Consider the following 14,883-nt stretch of genomic DNA (forward strand, 5'->3'; position numbering starts at 1 on the left):
GTATTTTGTCTCACTGTGTTTCTGTTCGCCTTGGCAGACTTCTGTTTGGGATTTTCCCTTATCAGTTATCTAAGATGGTCGTCAAATAGAAGAGCCATTAATTCAGTTGCACATGTACTGTTAATTAGTTCAGAGCTGTGGCGTAACATTGGGTAAGTGGGATGCCAGATGAAGACCAGTCCAGAGAATCACTAATTCACACACCCACACTAAGAAGCAGCTCACACCAGGGGTGTATAAATAACCACACCACATGGAAGTAGATCCATCCCCAAGGCAGCCACACACCTCCACTTTAGGCCTTCAGCTTCTGAATCAAGAAAACACAAGTTGTTAATATATCCCAAACATGAAAACAGTCACATTTATACACCCTGTCTGTAGTTAACTCTACTGCACAAACACAACACTCCTTCCAGTGGTGTAACACAGAAATAAGAATTTACAAATCAAACAATTATTCAGAAACAAAATGTACAAAACCCAAAATAAACTAATCTTCAGTTTGGAGTAAATGAATCATCTATTAGTTGTTAAACACACACAAACTGCTCTAAGATGAATAACTCAGTGCATTAAAAACACATTAAAGTCTAGTGATTCAGCCCAGTATCACGGCAAAATGTGTAATGGTCGCGCTGGTCCACTAGATGACATCGGGCGTTTATCAATATGCGTACTTGTGCGCACTTGCGTTCTCGTGTACTCGTGATACGTCATCAGTCGGAGACCAAGTACTGTTCCAATTCGAAGTACGCATCACGCCGAGAACGCGAAAAAGTCCCGGATGTGTTCTCGATCCGCCCATTTTATCGAGCATGCATCGGTGTAGACTTGGGACAGCTATATATCCCAGAATGCATTTCGTCCAAAACTCAACAGCGGACTCCCCGGCACATCGTCCCCCCCCCCCCTTCTCACTACTCAGGTTAAAGAAACCCCAGCAGCTGTCTATATTATTGAGTGTCCACTAGAATAGAAATAAAAGCGTTCTAACATCTCACCTGCTTGTTTTTATTAAGGTATGTACACGCATGTACATGTACACTACTTTTATTAATAAAGGTTTCACTACTGAGGTTAAAAATGATATATAAGTCACTTAGATCACTTCTAAATGTTAATGTTTGGTTTATTTCAGTGTTTTATTTGTTCCTGAGTAAACCGGTTTGGCTGTGATTAAAGTTAAGCTTCATCACATGTTACTCACAGTTAAATTAAGAGGGGACGGCAGTAAAAACTCCGGACCTGTGACATCATCACGTACGCTGGTGTTCCGACTGTACAAATCACGAGTCCGTGCTCGCGTACTTGAGAATTGAGAAACGGCCCACGAGTCCGTGCTCGCGTTCTCGGCGAGTACGTACTCACCGAGCACGCGAGTACGTACTCGCGTACTTGGGCATTGATAAACGGCCATCATGTGGATGTAATGCTTTGTCTCTCCTAGGCAAAGTAAAGAGACTGATATAAGGTGAAAGAAGAAGAATTTCTGCGCGTACTCACAGTCAAACATCCCAGTATCAGAAATGGGTTTTTTTTAATTCATGATGGTTGTGTTGACAGATTTGTAAATATTTGTAGCTATAGATGTGAACTTCTGGTTCCTTTATTATCACCTTTACACACACTGAGCCGTTTATAATTAATTCATATTTGTGTATTTGTACAGTCCTGAAAGATGCCCATACATTCAGCTACACTCAACATTAGTCCAGCTGAAGATCGTAATTTCATGAAGCAACTTCTTTTCCCTGACCCCGCCTCCACAGACAGATGTGCACAGAGGTCACAAAGGATTAGTGCCAGGCTTCACATTAATAGTATCAACTATGTTATGATCCATGATCACCATGACCCTTTCTCAATTCTCAAGTACACGAGTCCGTACTTGTGTTCTCGCCAAGTCCGGACTTGCCAAGAACGCGAGTATGGTCTCCAATTTGTACAATTGGAACACCAGCGTACTTGATGATGTCACATGTCCGGAGTTTTTACTGCTGTCCCCTCTTAATTTAACTGTGATTAATATGGTATGAAGCTTAACTTTAATCTCAGCTAAACTTCAGTAGCGAAATCTCCCTATTAATAAAAATAGTGTACATGTATGCCTGAATAAAAAATAAACAGGTGAGATGTTAGAACGTTTTTATTTGTATTTTAGTGGACACTCAAAAATGACAACACGTTGCTGGGGTTTGGAAGAGAACTGAACAATTATTTAAAAAATAATCTGATCATTTTTGAAGCAGCCTTCACAATCTCCACGTATTAACATGCTGTTTTTGTTCCAGGTGAAAATGTTTCCATCCGCTTCCGCTTATCCTTTTTCAGGGTCGCGGGGGGCACTGGAGCCTATCCCAGCTGTCATAGGACGAGAGGCAGGGTACACCTCGGACAGGTTGCCGGTCTATCGCAGGGCTAACACACAGAGACAAACAACCATTCGCACTCACATTCACTCCCACATTCACACCTATGGGCAATTTAGATTGATCAATTAGCCTAAACCCCACTAACTGCATGTCTTTGGACTGTGGGAGGAAGCTGGAGTAACCGGGGAGAACCCACGCAAACAAGAGGAGAAAACAATGTGCCGAGAGTCCGCTGTTCTCGCCGGCTCTAGTGATCCTCGACCTCTCAGTCTGCTATTGAGCTGGTGGGTAACAGACGTCTCCGAAAACGTAAGAGCACGTTTGGAAATGTATGATATCTTGATAAATCAAGCAAATATTTGAAGTTTACACAGCTACATTCTCGCCTGAAAATATCTTAAAAGTTTATTTTGTGACCCAGAAAGAGTAATATTCAAAAGTTTTTAGCTGCGCTCCTCCACCATTGCCACGTTTGAGTTTTGGACGAAATGCATCCTGGGATATTTAGCTGTACCAAGTCCACAAAAGTCACCACCGATGCATGCTCGATAAAACGGATGGAGCGAGAACACATCCGGGAATTTTTCGCGTTCTCTGCTTGATGCGTACTTTGAATTGGAACAGTACTTGGTCTCTGACTGATGACGTATCACGAGTTCATGAGAACCAAGTACGCACAAGTGCGTATATTGAGACAGGCCCCATGTGTTATATATGTTTAGATTTGTGGCTCCACTCATGAGTGTGTGTTTGGATCTGTCACCTCTCTCCAGGGTGTGTTTTGTGTTTGATGCTGAAACAGATGAAGAGTGCTGATTGGCTAAAGTTGGGTTCAATAGAAATTTTTGGTTGTTGGTTTGTGCACTGCTCACATCAACATTAAATAAACAGCTGCTGCTCATGTGTGTTTGTAGGTTCTCAGTCATCCAGGTCAAGGTTGTCTAAGGAGCCTGGAAATAAAGTGGCTTTACTTCTTTTAGTTTCTTGATAATGTTTAACTTCTTATCCAAGAAGCTTCTTCACTTCATGAGCTTCCTTTGCTCATGTTCCACCTCTGCACAATTGTGTTTGATGACAATGCAGTGCAGTTCTCTCAAACATACAACAGAGGGCGATATGCACATTCACTGAAGTGCAGAAAAATACAAATGGAGGCGGAAACAAACAGCAGCATCAAAAGAGAAAACTGAAGTGTTCAAAATGAGTTACTTTAGTCTCTTATTGTAATAATAAACAACATTTAAACATCATGCTGATGCTTCATCTCCCATCACCCATTTTCACCATTCTCTCTCATCACCACCTATCAAGAGCATTCTAAAAACCTGCATCACTGTCCGATATGGTAACTTCATTGAATCGGATCGCAAGACCCTTCTCTCCATCACAGACATAATTTTGGATTGGATTTCATATAGCGCTTTACAATGCCATTATTCATTCACTCTCACATTGGTGGAGGCAAGCTACAGTTGTAGCCACAGCTGCCCTGGGGCAGACTGACAGAAGCGAAGCTGCCATATCGCGCCATCTCGCGCCATCTGGCCAACACCAGTAGGGTAAAGTGTCTTGCCCAAGAACACAACGACCAGGACAGAGCCCGGGGATCGAACCGGCGACCTTCCGGTTACAGATACGCTTCCCAACCCCCCTGAGCCACGGTCGCCCCAACAGACACCTATCACAGCCACTACATCCACAAAGCCAACCCACACACCCCTCATACACACTCTTCACCCTGCTGCTTACTGGCAAGAGGTACCAGAGCCCGCGGGCTCTCACTGCCAGACTGCAAACAGTTTTTTCTCCCATGCCGTCAGACTCCTGAACACTCAGTGACTGCACTGACACACACAAACATACCTCATACACATCACTACCTCAAGCACTTTCTGCATAATGTCATACACACACACCTGAGGCAGAAAGATATTCTAGAGGAGAAACAACACACAAGTTTCATGTAGAGATGATTGTTTATTCTGAATGTTATTTTCATTCAGTTATTTTCCATTAATTTGAGCAAATTTCTGATTTATCCAGTTCATGTAAGGACAGACATCCAAAGTAACAGCTGGTCCAGTACAGACACGTTCAAAACCAGAACTGATTACACCATAAATCATGTTGTTGTAAATCACTCCACCACCAGAATCACCCTGAGAGAGGAGAATATAGTTTCTGTTTAAATTTGTTCCAAAATATCTGAGAACTATACAGATAATATACAGTAATATTAGCAGTCATGGCAACTAACCCCACTTGTATCTACGCGATGTTCTTCAAGACACAACCTGTTGTTATAGGGCACATGCGCACCACAGTTAGCATAGCGTCTGTTAGGCTCACAGTCAACAACACGTATGTTTGCACACTGGAGATTAGGTGGTTCATCAGGGACTAGACAAAAAAGGAAAAGAATAAAAGTTATTCATAATCTTTCAAAAACTAAAATCTTGAGAAGAATGATGTTTTGCTTTATTTCTGGATTATTTCCAAATGACTTATTAAACAAATTTTTTCCTTCAAATGAAGCTGCATCTAAAAGGTAGGGAACCCGGCATAGAATATATCGAATGTAAAACTGAATAGAAATGCTTTTTGTTGTTCATACAGTTTCCAAATGAAACACAAATGTAACCATAAAACAGATACATAAACTGTGAAATAATTCAACAAAAAATGGTCTTACGTGTGTGGCCGGTTGCATTTACCCTATAAATACCAAGTCCTGCAACCTGAATGACGTCTCCTCTAGAAACAGACCAAAAAATAATAATAATCAATAATGTTCAGGTCTATCCATGTGTTTTGAACACAAAATAGGCAGCAGTTAAAATGGCCTGAACCATTTTTTAAATAGTGGTGTTGGTGGGGGGTGACACTATGGAATATATTCAGTTTTACAATTTATAGGCAAGGTTAATTGTAGCTTAATTGTAGCTCGGCTCAAAGTGTTAATGCTGCCATATTTTAATAAACAACACTGTCATATGCAAAACTAGGATGCTACGGAGCCCCGCAAGGGACATTGGAGAAAAAAAGATTCAGATGAACTTTTGCGAGATCTCAAAAAATAGACTGCATCCTTCGCAGGTCGCATTTGAAGGCCGAGTCGGTGTATCTTTCATGACCCAACTATCCCAGAATTCATAGTGCAGCCCAGCCAATTCGCTTCTAACAATGGCTGCAGCTACTTTGTTTTAAAATAACTCTTTCTGGGTCACAAAATAAACTTTTAAGATATTTTCAGGTTTGAATGTAGCTGTGTAAACTTCAAATATCTGCTTGGTTTATCAAGACATCATATATTTGCACAAGTGCGCCGACGTTTTCAGAGATGTCTGTTACCCACCATCTCGAAGCTAACGGGAGGTTGAGCCCCACTACAGCCGGGGGTAACACTGCACTCCCGGCACATCATGCCTCGACCTCCCAGTCAGCTTCGAGCTGGCGGCTTCCAAAGGATGCGGCCAAAACATTTTCGAGATCTCGCAAAAGTTCATCTTAATTTTTTTTTCTCCCATGTCCCTTGTCGGGCTCCGTAGGATGGCACCAATCGTGGCAGGAGATTACTTTTGGGTTTGGCATGCCACCCTGGTAGATCCAGCTGTGACCTCAGTTGCCTTGAGATTCTGGCTTTGTGTTAGGTGATTCTGCCTCTTCCCCTCTTTTATGGGCTCAAATTGTGGTCATAAATATTTTGTACTTGTAAATCAAATGCATATTTGTGTGCACAATTTTGTAACCTTGTAAACCAAAATATGTGAAAATTTTATGTTAGTGCATCTACAGATGAAAATTTGTGTGTGTGTAAAAAAGATTTGGGTTTGTAAAAAATCTTACAGTTACAATTTTTTTTGTTAAGGTCTGGTTACAGATGCAAAGCAAAAAAACCACGTGTAAAACTCTGCGCTCAGGTTCCCCGGCTGCCTGTGGATTTCAACTTACAAGTACAAATTTTGACCCAATTTTTCTTTCTTTCAGCTGATTGGTCAATGACATGTCAATCACAAATTTAATAATCCAATCAGAGAACAGATGGGTTTGGCTGTTGGATGGGTGCTTTATGGAGCTTCAAGTTCTGGAAGGGTAATACACTATTTACAAGTACAAAATATATTTGAGACCACAGTTTGAGCCCATACTCTTTCTATGTTTTTCCTGCCAACATTAGTTGTTTTGTTTTGTTTTGTTGTTGTTGTTGTTTTTTTACAAAGTCCTTGAGATGTCTCACATTGCCGGCTTGGTGCTGTTTTTCCTTCTTTGAGTGTTGTAGAAATGTTAGTTGCCATTGTAATTTCTCTTTTATGTCCTACTCTTCTGTTTTAAATTCTCAGCTTTTAATCTTATTTTGTTTTATCTTGTTAAAATCTCCCAATTCTTTTAATCTTTGGGCTGAAGGAAGGACAATACTCGGTGTATAAATGCTCAATCAACAATACTTTATTTCCATATAATTCAACACTTAAGAGCATAAGAACCATCATGATGGGGAGACCTGCCTGCAGAGGGTCACAGCAAGTCTCAAAATGGTGACGGGTTACTCAGCCTTTTATAGCCTCTAGTGGCCCCCACCTAGTCGTAAAAGCCTAAACATTCACATTCTTTCTCTCTTACGGCGCCTAAGTTATGACCTCGGCTCCCTGTCTTTCTGCTCTCTGTAAAGGTGGGGGTATGGAATGTGGTCTGTCTCTCCTATCCTAGACACAAGGTCTCCTGCACACAACATTCTCTTCATGATTCAGCAGTATGCAATGTCAAGAAACAGTGTAACACATTCAACAGTGTCGAGTAATACAGGTCAATCAAATAGATCTAATGATTTTCACACTCTTTTAAGTCAGAAGTATAATGCAAACTAAAACTACATACTGATCACACACTCTATACTAAGGGGTATAATATACAGCAGTATCATAATTCAACTACTTTGATTACATATATAAGGTAGCATATGGTAACAGAATAATCTCACAATTCCCCCTTTTGATCTCTTAAAAAAGAGATCACTTATAACATACACTCCAAGGTCCAGTTCTTCTTGGTCCTGAGGCCCTCTGTCCCCCTTTATGGGTGAACCATATGTAGAATGACCTCTGTGTTTACGCAGTTCAGATGCAAGAAAAACTGTGATTACAAAAACAAAGTACAGATGACACTCCCATTACTCCCCAATTCTCCCACAGCTTTATTTTTGGTGCTACAGTTTCCCACTCCCATTTTGATGCCACCTTATACCTTTCAAATGTACTTAGACTAGAACCTCTGTCTAAGGAGCTTTTAACCTTTATTTTTATTGCTGCAGCTACCAGTATATTCCAGTTGGGTGATTCTCAGCTTCTTTCTTCGACCTCCGGGGTTAGACCACCCTTTAGTCGTTGCACAGATCAGGGGATTATTCTGCCCCGATTTCAAACAAAGATCTGTGTATTTTGGGGTCACCGCCGTGTCCCCCTTTTTGCCAAGAGCCTCTCGAACCTCGTTGGTCTGGTGTTCCTAGATTTTCGCCAACCCCTTCATGGTTACTGCTGTGTTTATGGGATCCATCTTCTCGAGGATGACACTTGACCCCAGTTGCTGTCTCGGCAGTCCCTACATCTGTCTGCTGCGAAAGATCCTCATATCTCCATGACCTCGTCTGGTGTCTGTTCCTTTCTCTGTAAGGCAGAAAATCAAAACACCTCTCTCCCTAGCCTTGATAATCTAATGTTGTTATCCGTTGTTCTTCTAGTGATTCAAAAACAAATTAACCATTTTTATTCTAACACTATAAGCTTAAGTTTTCCCATACCTAAATTATTAAACACACAAATAAGGTCATAAAATATTCATAAAACCATTGTTTGCTTTTCAGACTCAACTCCCCCCTTTTTGACACACTCCCATGTGTCAATCCATCGGAGCTAGAAAATTAAAAGAGAAGGTTAGTGACATCATATCTCAGAACTCAAAATTCGCATTAGCAACCAACGGGTTAAATCTGCAGTTCCACACTCTCATGTGAAGCTACCGTCTCCTCCTCCGATCTCTCTTATACTCCTGCTCCTGCAAAAACAAAACAAAACAAAGTGAAGCATCCACCCTTCTCTTGCCGGCTGGGTGAATTGTTTGTTGGCATTTACTAATCCTAAAGTTGGTGCAGTCATTGTCTCAGTATCAAGTCCGTCCATCACAGTCCAGTCACATGCATTCATTCACACACATTCATACCAGATGTTGCTGATAATGGAGTCTCACGCGCGACCTATTCGAGCATCCATCACCAGCAAGATGACGTCATCATTTCAAAGGAAACTATTCCTTGTTTTTTGGACTGGATTGACTCGCTGCAATCCTTTTAGACTCAGGACTTCTCACGTGATCAGTGTCCCCTATAAGTGAATTTCTCCCAAGCCAATTACAATCATGGAGAAGCACACTCTGCGACTGTTTACAGTAATAATATTTTATAGCGCTTTAAATTTCAATCTCTTAGGCCTGGTTTAAAGAGCTGATTGTTAAATCATGAACTCACAAAATATCACCACCAGTGGATCACACCTCTCAGATGTTCTTCCTCAGTGCACTGTAACAAAAACGAAAACAGACGTAACCAACAAAATACTAATAAAAATAACACAAACTAGGGCCCGTTGCAGACATGTCCAAACATAAAATCATCCCTCTCTCGCTTAGAGAAAGAACACAAGCCAAAGCTCACTGATAAAATCAAGCTAGCGCTAAGCCAAACCCAAAAATCATCCTAGAAATTCACAGGAAAGTTTTGCTTCCTGCCGGGACAATATTGTGTAGGAATGAGAACCTCAGGTGCCGTAACACCTTTTGTTCCTCCTTGAATTAAATCTCAATTACAGAAAATGCCGTACTCCGACCTAAAACTTACTCTATTAGTTCATCATTTTCACTCTGTGCCTCTGTTCCTCATCAGGGCTGTGTGAAGCACAACAAACAATTCAGTCAAGGCCTTGAACCATAAACAGACATCACGCACAGACATTGTTTTCATACCCAAAACCGTTTTAGACCTTATTCCTTAACTCTACATAAATGCTCTTTGGGTGACATAAAACACATTCTAAATAATCAACGATAATCAATGGCTCCTCATAAAAATTATGTATTGGGATATTTGTGTGCAGCATTTTGCATATCAGCATAAGCATTTGTTAGCAAAGCATTCTTCATTGCATCAGCATGTGTGTGTGCGCATCACTCTTCGTTGCACAAGCGTGTGCATGTGTATGTGTGTGGATCACTTCTCAATGAATCAGCATTTCGATGTGTGTGTGTGTGTGTGTGTGTGTGTGTGTGTGTGTGTGTTCATCACCTTCCTGTTCTGGTGTTCTGGGTAAACCACGGCCTGAAGCATGCCCTGGGGTCCTGCCCTCCTCCTTTTCAGTCTGTTTGCGACCATTGCTGCTGCTGCTGCTCAAAGTTCTGTCCATCCTGGTTCTGGCCCCAATTGGGGCAGTCCTTTCTCCAGTGTCCATGTTCACCGCAGGTGAAACCTGCATCTTCTTCTCCTGTATTTTTGTCCATTCTGAGGTGCCTTTTGACCTCAGTTGGTCCTCCTGTCTCGGCCACGCCCCTTTTGCTGCCCGATCATGCGTGTTGGTCCATCACTGTCCTGCACAGTGTTAATGCAGAGTTATCAAGGTCAGCATTCTTTTGTTCGGCCTTACTTTTCATTTGGGCTTGGCGGGCGTCTCGTCACAGCTCTGTCGGCTGAAGCTGTCTGGGAATTGTCCCCCGTGTAGTGAAACGGGCCTTAGGTTTAGTGCTCTCCATCTCTGCTGCATGAGATCGCATTCCTGCAGCACTGTTGACATTTTCAGGTTGTTGTTGTGGGTCCAGCTGTTGCAGCATTTGGTCAGGGTCACATCAAAGATGGTAGAGGGGAGAGCAGGAGTCCAGGTCAGCCTCGGCTTTCAGGGCCGGCAAAGCAGCCTGTAATTAAACATAAAGAGAAAAAACAAAAAACAAAACAAACCAAAAACAAACAGAAGTGTATGAACAGGAAAATGATGTTGTGTTGGCTGTGTTACAACGAGAGGGGAGAAACACCGGGCCAGGCCCTGTGTCAGCCTTCTCTCCCCCTTTTTTTTTTTTTTTTTTTCTCACGATATAATCAACTCATAAACCACCAAGTTGACAGGACAACATGCACATGTTCAGATTCTTAAGATCATGTTTAAACTCACAAAAGAGAAATTTTCTTTCCGTCAGTAATCACTTGTGTTGTTCAATCAGCAGAAAACATCTCATAATTTGACTCTTAACCACTAAATCTGTTGTTTCATCACTGGTTTGTCATACCAGTCTCTTTATTCTCTTTTCTTTTTGAAGTTAACTTGTTGTCCTGCAACCTAGAGGGCCTATTTGTTAGTAATGGATAAACTTCATCATTAAAAAAAACAAACAAAAAACAGGTGTATGTTAATTTTTGCTGCTTTAACCTTGCTGGAAAATCTTCACATGTTCATGAGTGTAAGCTGTTTTTTCATTGCATGTGTGTGCATTTGTAGGCAGGTTAATTCTAACTTTTTCTCAAACTGGGCGTTACCTTAAAAGGAGCCTTTCTCTCACATTTCTCTGCTTGTGTGTGTTTTTGTTTCACCTTTTGTTGTGATGCTCCGGATGCCTTCCCAACCTCCACAAGTCCGTTGGCCCCAAAATTCAACCCAATTTTGTGTACTCTTACAGATTTAGTTTCTCCTCTAATTCTCTCCTTACTGCTGTCGGTTTCACAGCTGCTGATTCTTGCTGGGTGTGGTTCCCACTACTATAATTTTGCTTCGGCCACTGTGCTTGTGGGGGCAGTTGGTCCAGGTCCGTAGCTTCCTGTATTAACACACTAAGAGATTTATTTAATATCATTTTCATCACTGTTAAACAGATAAGCAGGCGACACGCCCACCTGGACAGCGCAAACTGCACGCCAGTCTCCCAACACATTCCTCTCTCTGCTTCTCAATAATTCTCCACTACACACCTCTTACTCTCTCTCTCTTCTTTTTTATTATTTTATTTTTATTACACCACAGAGTATTACACCCAATTATGCCCGTCTATCTCTATGTGGCTCCAAATTCCCTCTTTATTTAATTTCACACTCGTCAGGGGACAGGCACACAACAATTTCAACCACTGAAACGAGGAATTCAACCTTTTTCTTTGACTACTCTAGAGCTCAACCTTTGATCGCAAAATGTGTCTTGTTCTAGTCCAGAATAAATGTGAACCCGTGATTACACGGCAGTTCCAGTGTTATTCTGTAGCTATGCGGGAGTCCTCAGTTCCCAAGTCACCACCTCGGCACCCAGACGACGCTGGACCGGCCTGTGCGTCCACAGACAGGGGGGTTGCCACACCATGAACAAACTTAATTTCCACAGGTACACTAGGTATCAGCCTTTGATCCTAAAATGTGTCTTTACTCTAGTGTCCTCCTAGTCACACATCAACCGTCACTGTCACTGTGATCATGCTTCACACACAGAAACACACCCAGAGCGCGTTTCACCAGCAGTAAGACACACAGAGAGCACTTTTCACCAGCGGAAATTTACACAGAAACCTCTGAGCTCAACTGTTAGAACTCTTCCGGAGCACAACCGCACCATACACCAGGTACCCCTTTCACTGCGCTTATGGCCGCCACCACGGGGCAAAATCGCATCATAAAACAGAAGTGATGCATACGTCCCCGAGGCTCAAAACCAACACCATAAACCAGCGTCTGCTTTACCTTTAATTGGGGTGAAGTAAATATTTTACTTATAATTTTATGACCGCAGCCCTCGAGGCTCAAAACCGACACCATAAACCACCGTCTAACCTCTATTCAATGTGCTGAAACCAGCAACCCCTCACTACTGCACTTACGGCCGCATCACCAGAACACGGCCGCATCATAAACCAAAACCTACGGACGCGTTACGCGTTACTGGCGCTCAACCGCACCGTAAGCCAGTATCTGCTTAACCTTAATTTGATACTAATTTCATGGCCGCATCAACGAGGACTCAACCGACACCATAAACCAACTTCAAAACCTCTATTCAATGTACTGGACTTATGGCCGCATCTCCAAAAAAGATTCTAATGTATTATTGCTACAGAAGCCAGTCTTAGACAAAGTTAAATGTGGAAGGTAAAGTGGGCTGCAACTAGCTCAACGTAGTATGTTATTAGTTTCTTGGTAGAAGCAATTAAACTGCAACTAGCTCAACGTAGTATGTTATTAGTATCTTGCTAGAAGCAGTTCATTTAACACACTGGAATTCAGCCTCAACTTATGTTGTTAGTATCTTGCGCCAAAAACCAGACACCGACAAATTTAATGTGAAAATACGTGTAACTCAGCAAACAGATTAATTTGGAAAGCCCAATATGCACATTTGGTATTTATAATACAACAGGCTGTGCTTACCTTTCTGTTTGGACCGGTCCTCTGTTCGCCTCACCCCACCATCTCACCACAGGCCAAATCTGCACCTCCTCAGCACACCAAAGATCCGGGTCACCAGGCACCAAGTTGTTAGTATCTCCCAATTCTTTTAATCTTTGGGCTGAAGGAAGGACAATACTCGGTGTATAAATGCTCAATCAACAATACTTTATTTCCATATAATTCAACACTTAAGAGCATAAGAACCATCATGATGGGGAGACCTGCCTGCAGAGGGTCACAGCAAGTCTCAAAATGGTGACGGGTTACTCAGCCTTTTATAGCCTCTAGTGGCCCCCACCTAGTCGTAAAAGCCTAAACATTCACATTCTTTCTCTCTTACGGCGCCTAAGTTATGACCTCGGCTCCCTGTCTTTCTGCTCTCTGTAAAGGTGGGGGTATGGAATGTGGTCTGTCTCTCCTATCCTAGACACAAGGTCTCCTGCACACAACATTCTCTTCATGATTCAGCAGTATGCAATGTCAAGAAACCATGTAACACATTCAACAGTGTCGAATAATACAGGTCAATCCAAAAGATCTAATGATTTTCACACTCTTTTAAGTCAGAAGTATAATGCAAACTAAAACTACAAACTGATCACACACTCTATACTAAGGGGTATAATATGATCTACAGCAGTATCATAATTCAACTACTTTGATTACATATATAAGGTAGCATATGGTAACAGAATAATCTCACAATCTTGATGTGAAATTCAGTCTAAATATAATTTCTATATTTTGTTGTTTATGTGTTACTTCTTTGCTCAGTTTCTCTTCCATTTTTTTTCCAGAGGTTGCACAACTTTTAAACAAAACAAAGACACAAAGACAAAAAACAATGACAGACAAATGACATTTACGCCATTACACCTTTTTATTTATGGAACCACTTTGCCCAAACACCATATTAGGCCAATTGTCTTCTTCTCTAGGGATGCACCGATCCCGATACTGGTATCGGGTATCGGGGCCGATACTGTAAAATGTGTGCGTACTCGTACTCGTAAAAGTCAACCGATACCATGAACCGATACTAATGTAGCCCGGATGGGAATTTGGGAGTAGATACTCATAATTCCCATGGACTTGAACGCCACATAAGGTGTTCACAGTTCACAGAAGAGAACGGCATGGAGAGATGCACGAGGTTAGCTGAACCAAAGTGAGAGACTCGGCTAGTTTTACTGAGGTTAACTAGCACAAAAGAGTGTGTGACTAGAAAGCTAACCGTGTGAGAGCTTCGCAACAGAGTGTGGGTGAAGTGACTTTTTGTTTCAACGGTCGCACCACCGTGGAAAACTGTGTTTCCAGCCATGACCGCTGAGGCTAAAGGCTAGCCCGGACTGCTTGGTTGCGCCACGGAGGCAGGACTGTTGGAGAGCTGGACAGTGACTGGCTAACGCGCTGTAGCAGAGACAGCATCGGGTCCGCAGGGAGTGGATTTAGTGTGGGACTGGTGAACGGCGACCTACCGAGCAACGGAACTGTAAGTCAGACTTTTGTGCTCTTACTGGGGAGAAGAGGATTTTTCTCCATTGTCCGGCGTGAGCAGCAAACAGGCCTGCAACAAGTGTGAATGTGAGTGTGTGTGGGGCCCATGTGTGAATATTGTATGTTTAGTGGATTTATATAACGTGTTTTGGAGTGTATATTAGTGAGTCACTTACCAAAAGGTGATAACATAAGTTGGGCTGTTTAATATAATTTGAAAGGGAATTATTTCATTTATACAGTGTATTTCATTTGGTTAAGGAATTGGAATATCATTTGAGTTTAAAAAAGGGATGTGTTGTACAGTATTTGTCTCTGCCCTTACGTTCAGTAAACGTTTCGTTTGTGTTAAAGAGTTGTCTGGGGTCGTTTCTTTACTACTGGTTAAGTTTAACTTGTGTGTGGTAGAAGTATCGGTTTTTGTACTCGGTATCGGCAAGTACTCCGATCCAAGTATCGGTATCGGATCGGTTTGAAAAAATTGGTATCGTTGCATCCCTATTCTTCTCCTTTATTAAATCAAGCCCCATGTTGGTGCACTAATTTGTCGGGATT

The sequence above is a fragment of the Oreochromis niloticus genome, unplaced genomic scaffold, assembly GCF_001858045.2.
Source record: "Oreochromis niloticus isolate F11D_XX unplaced genomic scaffold, O_niloticus_UMD_NMBU tig00007914_pilon, whole genome shotgun sequence".
Lineage (NCBI taxonomy): Eukaryota > Metazoa > Chordata > Actinopteri > Cichliformes > Cichlidae > Oreochromis > Oreochromis niloticus.